Source organism: Pygocentrus nattereri, chromosome 19 (genome assembly GCF_015220715.1).
Source record: "Pygocentrus nattereri isolate fPygNat1 chromosome 19, fPygNat1.pri, whole genome shotgun sequence".
Taxonomy (NCBI): Eukaryota; Metazoa; Chordata; class Actinopteri; order Characiformes; family Serrasalmidae; genus Pygocentrus; species Pygocentrus nattereri.
This window is the reverse complement of record NC_051229.1, coordinates 6,436,047-6,442,342: the sequence shown is the minus strand read 5'-3', so window position 1 is coordinate 6,442,342 and position 6,296 is coordinate 6,436,047. Positions and strand designations below refer to the sequence as shown.

General features: G+C 41.9%; 1 pseudogene; it reads left to right on the top strand.

Annotated features, from left to right (window-relative positions):
- The first annotated feature begins 5,800 nt into the window (after positions 1-5,800).
- LOC119261649 lies at positions 5,801-5,974 on the top strand (annotated as a pseudogene).
- Positions 5,975-6,296: the final 322 nt, after the last annotated feature.

Sequence of the window (6,296 nt, the reverse complement as noted above, 5' to 3'; positions counted from 1 at the left end):
AAGGAAAAATCTGTAAATTGGACTGTGAGTGGAAAATGAGCGATGGCATGTGGAATTTTGTATATGACTCTGCTAAATCACTGGCGGACTGTCATGAAAATGCTGAGCAAAAAGCAAGTGGGCCGTCAGCTTTTCCATCAGTATACCAACAGTGGCACACTATCCACTTGCTATCAGGGATATTATACGTTTGGCCTAAAACGTATAAGATTTATGGTGAAAAACGTACATGAAGGGTGTTGTAAGGCAACCCTGGGCAGTTGTGGGGGCAGTTGTGGGGGCGGTGACCGGAAGGTCGCCGGTTTGATCCCCAGTGCCGACAGTCTCTGACTGAGGTGTCCTTGAGCAAGACACCTAACCCCCAATTGCTCCCTGGGTGCCATGGTTAGGACCCACTGCTCTCTGCGTGTGTGTGTGCGTGTGTGTGTGTGTGTGTGTGTGTGTGTGTGTGTGTGTGTGTGTGTGTGTGTGTGTGTGTGTGTGTGTGTATGTATTCACTAGTGTGTATGTGGTGTTTCACTTCACGGATGGGTTAAATGCGGAGGTGGAATTTCCCTGTTTGTGGGATTAAAAAAGTATCACTTAACTTAAAAAGGGACCATTAGAAAGCACTAGCACTGAAACCTAAAGGCTTTGCTTTATCATCAGCTTAATGGTTTCCAATAGCCCAGATAACAAGCATATATCGATCCACTGGCTTGATGAGGTTGGCACCCCGCTGACTGAATGCCACTGCTGGTCCACCCAAATTATTTACAAGTTGTACCCAGAGTTCAATCTCCCCAAACAGATTTTAAATGCACATTTTATATAAAATCGTGCGCTGACAATATGCTAGATTAAAATCATTTACTAATTTACAAAATATAAGTAAGGAAAGAAAAGGAGGAAATTAAGTAAATTGGATTGTGAGTGGAAAACAAACAATCCATCCATCCATCCTCCAAGTCGCTTCTACGTCAGGGTTGCGGGGGGGTGCTGGAGCCTATCCTAGCGGTCATCGGGCGGAAGGCAGGATACACCCTGGACAGGTCGCCAGTCCATCGTAGGGCAGACAGACAGACACAGACAGTCACTCACACACTCACACCTAGGGGGAATTTAGTGTATCCAATTGGCTGGCTGCATGTCTTTGGACTGTGGGAGGAAACCGGAGAACCCAGAGGAAACCCACACAGACAGGAGGAGAACATGCAAACTCCAAACAGAGAGGACCCCGGTCACCCGGCCGGGGAATAGAACCCAGGCCACCTGAAAATGAACAATAAGTTGAATTTTGCCTAATATTCTGCGTAACCACAGGTGGGCCGCCCAGAAAACGCTGAGCACTATCCTCTTGCTGTCAGGGAGGGACTGCTAGTTTCCTATAGAACATCTTTAGATCTTAAGCATCCTTGGGTTTGTGAAAGGCGCTATATTTACATTTACATTTATGGCATTTGGCTGACGCTCTTATCCAGAGCGACTTACAACTTGATCACTTTTACACAGGTAGGCCAAGGCTGTGTTAGGAGTCTTGCCCAAGGACTCTTATTGGTATAGTGTAGGGTGTTTGCCCAGGTGGGTATTGAACCCCAGTGTACAGTGTAGAAAGCAGATGTGTTACCCACTACACTATCCCTAACCCAATCTATATAAATAGAACTTATTATTTCATTATTATTTAGATCCCATTAATAAACCATTAAATGCATGTAGAATCAGCTACACCTTCCCTTACAAGTCCCCAAAGGAAACACACTTTTTCCAGCTTTATCACTATTTTATTATCATCAGCATTACATATAAAAGCTCAGAAGACACGTGTCGGCTGACTGGAGGTTTTGGATAGTAAATTAAATGGCTATGTGTTGTAGTCATGGTTCCTATCACCACCACAGTAAAGAAATCTGAGTCAGTACGTTTCTCTGCAATGAACCATTTCACATCAAACTACTCTGAATGACTCTGTTTACATCTTAACCTTTGAATTCCTGCAGAAATTTGGGAAAATCGATCCAATGCCCTTTTAATTAATGTGAGGTTTCAGACGCTGACATACCATTAGCAACCATGAACTGCTGAAGGACGACCATCAACACTCAAGCAACCAATTTGCAGTGATATCATGGACTTTTAATTATTTTTGTCATACTTTTTAAAGAAAACATCATAGGTAGCAGTGTTTAAAGCAGAAACCTTGGCCTGGTGAGTAGCTTTGCTCACCAAATTACCACAGCAATGATAATGCTATTTCCTGTGGTGTGTTAGCATAAGCTAACAGTGCCCTACGTCTGATTTTCCACACTGGATTAACAATACTTTTAACCAAAAACTAGTTCTAACCAAAAAACAGGGATATTTGCAGCATGTAAGACATTCAAGTGACATATTCTTTGCTTTTTATTTTGCAGTTCTACTGTGAATCATTCAATATACTCCCAATTAAAGGCTAACACTGAGTACTAATGGAGTAGGCTAAAGGTTTAGCCCGTTAGCTATCTCTAACCTGTTTAGCTTGCTGTGTTTTAGCTTAGTTATGAAGAATCTAGGATAAAACATGACAGACAGATGTTTAAACAAAACGGGCTTCTTACTTTATCTATCAGTACACTTGGTGGTGCCATGGAAATAGCAACAGTCCATTCACAGCAGAACTGCTATTAGCAGCTTGGCATTACTACAGAAGCCAGTCACTGTGAGGAGGTGGTAGGTTTACATATATCATGTTCTCTACAATGGCTTTGAAAGCAGCTAAATCAGTCATATTTTAGGGCCATTTTATAATTGAGATTATACAACCCCAATTCCAATGAAGTTGGGACGTTGTGTAAAACATCAATAAAAACAGAATAACGATGATTTGCAAATCCTTTTCAATCTATATTCAGTTGAATACACTACAAAGACAAGATATTTAATGTTCAAACGGATAAACTTTGTTGTTTTTTGCAAATATTCACTCATTTTGAATTTGATGCCTGCAACACGTTCCAAAGAAGCTGGGACAGGGGCAACAAAAGACTGGGAAAGTTGAGGAATGCTCAAAAAACATCTGTTTGGAACATTCCACAGGTAAACAGGTTAATTGGAAACAGGTGATGGGCATGATTGGGTATAAAGGGAGCATCCCTGAAAGGCTCAGTCGTTCACAAGCAAGGATGGGGCGAGATTCACCACTTTGTGAACAACTGCGTGAGCAAATAGTCCAACAGTTTATGAACAACGTTTCTCAATGTGCAATTGCAAGGAATTTAGGGATTTCATCATCTACAGTCCATAATATCATCAAAAGATTCAGAGAATCTGGAGAAATCTCTGCAAGTAGCAAATCATGGACGTCCTGTCCTCTGGGCCAAAGAGGAAAAGGACTGTCCGGATTGTTATCAGTGCAAAGTTCAAAAGCCAGCATCTCTGATGGTGTGGGGGTGTGTTAGTGTCCATGGCAGGGCTAACATGCACATCTGTGAAGGCACCATTAATGCTGAAAGGTACATACAGGTTTTGGAGCAACATATGCTGCCATCCAAGCAGCGTCTTTTTCAGGGACGTCCTGCTTATTTCAGCCAAGCCACAAAGATTACCCACAAGACTTCAAGGCAGTTGTGGGCTGGTGGTTAGGGAACCAGTCCTGTGACCAGAAGATAGCTGGCTCGAACCCCTGAGCCGACAGTATGTGACTGAAGTGCCCTTGAGCAAGACACCTAACCCCCAACTCCTCCCTGGGTGCTGTGGATAGGGCTAGTGTGCTCACTGCCCCCTAGTGTGCATGTGGTGTTTCGCTGCATGGATGGGTTAAATGCAGAGGTGAAAATTTCCCCATTGTGGGACTAATAAGCATCACTTACTTAAAGCAATCAAAGGGAAGAGCTCTCCTGTATTTTATTTGCTAAATTTTTAATAATACTGACCAATGATTTGGGTTAAAACTATTAAAAGCTTAGTGTTTTGCCATTTTGAGCTTGGCCCCTTTCTTGCATGGGAGTGTATATGCTGATTTACTGGAAGCAAATCTGCCTATTTATCTGCACTAGATTAAAGAAGTAGAACTGATACAACTTTTTATCTGGCATCCACTTCCAGTAGAAGACCCTTTAAATGCGCAATTATGTTTCACTTAGCAGATCAACATAATGCAGAGTTTCATTCAAAGAGGTTCTGATTAGTTCTCTCGTGAAGCCCGGGGTCTTTGCTGTGCACCAGGGCGGAAGCTCTCTAAACTAATCCTTTCATTTCCAGCCTTGACTCGGCATCCGCACAAAGGGATAAACACCAGAGCCGAGAGACGTCCAAGAGCACGGGGAGGTTTGATTTGAAGCTTATGAAAACTCTCCCATTCGAGGGGTCCCTCATTTCAGAGCAGCTTTTGGAGGAGCTGGAGAAGTGAAGCGTTTTTTAAATGTGCCTGATGAATGCGGATGTGCGCACGGCGGATGAATGGGTACGAGCATCGGAGCACAGACTGATGTGGAATGCAATTTTAAATGAAGTGACTATAGAAAAAGTTCTTCTGAAGCATATAAGGTCTGCAGTGAGGAAGGATAAACTCACCATGAAGGTCTAAGATTAAGTGACCCTTATTAGTCCCACAACAGTGGACATTTCACCTTTAACCCATCAATGCAGTGAAACCCCACATACACACTAGAGGGCAGTGAGAACACTTGCCCAGAGTGGTGGACAGGCCTACCCACAGTGCCCAGGGAGCAGTTGGGGTTTAGGTATCTTGCTCAAGGACACCTCAGTCATGTATTGTCAGCTCTGGGGATCAAACCGGCGACCTTCCAGTCACAAGGCTGGTTACCTAACCTCCAGCCCATGACTGCCCCTGGGCTTTATTTATAATTTATTATAAATAAACATATAATACACTCTTTGGCAAAGCCTATGGGCCTCATAAATCAATATCTTCAGAAGTTTGTTCTTAAATGTGTTCTTGAGAAAGAAAAGGTCTACATGTGTTCTTAAACCACAGAACTGTTCACACCTTTATGCTCTTGAGTGTGTGTAGATTCTGTTCTTACCTAAGAACAAATCCCAAATAAGTAAACACTTGTGAATGAGAGAATCTTCATAAAAACTGTGTGACAATGTTTTAAGAGGAAATTTCTTTTAAAGAACAGTTGGTAAATGAGGCCCAATGTTCTATATGGAACCATGAACACTCAAAGAACCTATGGCATGCTTAAATGCTTCTTCAGATTGATGCAGAATGTGTTGTATATGGTTCTAAATAAAAGCTTTATGAAAATGGTTCTATACAACACCAAAAAGGGCTCTTCTGTTGTTACAAGCTTGACTTTGCAACAGTAGCAGAACCCTTTTTGGTGCTATATAGAACCATATACCAGACATTCTACATCAATCTGAAGAGCCATTTCAACGTGCAAAGAACCATTCAAACATGCAAATAGTTCTTTGAGTGTTTTTGGGTCTGTGTAAAGCCATCGTCTTGAAGAACCCTTGAAGAATCATCTTTTTAAAGGAACTTTTAGACTAATTTGATAGTGAAGTATCCATAAAGCTTAAAGAAGGTGATAATCAGATAAGTACTGGGAAGGAAAAAGGAAAAAAGCTCACATTTCTAAATATTATATTATTCTAAAATAGCTGAGGAAAATCAGTAGGTTTTTGTGTTGGGTGAGTAACGAGGGCTGCCTCTTCAGATGAGCTAATGAGCTAACAGAGCTAACCAGTGCAACGCAACACAGTGGATGCTGATGAGGACTTGTCATCTTCTTACAGGTACCAACGTGTTTGTTTGGCAGAGAAATATTTTTTGTTGTTTCTGTGCAATTGGAAAATATTGGACTATATGAATATAGCATCATCGCTTCTTGGCTAAGATCAAGTGTAGTATCTGTTCTTATCAGTTTAATATCTGATACATCCTCTATATGAGGACTACATATTAAATAGATTTTTAGAACGGGGAGACGGAAGAGGAGCTTGTTGGACCTGGTATTGCACTACCTCCAGGAATGGTGTACCTCCTTTGGGGGCAGTCATAGGCTCAAGGTCAGGGAACCAGCCTTGTTGCCGGAAGGTCACCAGTTCAATCCCCTGAACCACCAGTATGTGACTGAAGTGCCCTTGAGCTAGGCACCTAACCATCACCTGCCCCCTGGGTGCCATGGATAGCATTCAATAGTGTATATGTAATGTTCCACTGCATGGATGGGTTCAAATGTGGAGGTGTGTGGGACTAATAAGGGTCACTTAACAAATATAGATTGTGTCATAATTTTTGCACATGTCAGTATGTTAAATGAATAATGAATACACAAATAAACATTAAGGGTACATTAAAATGTGCA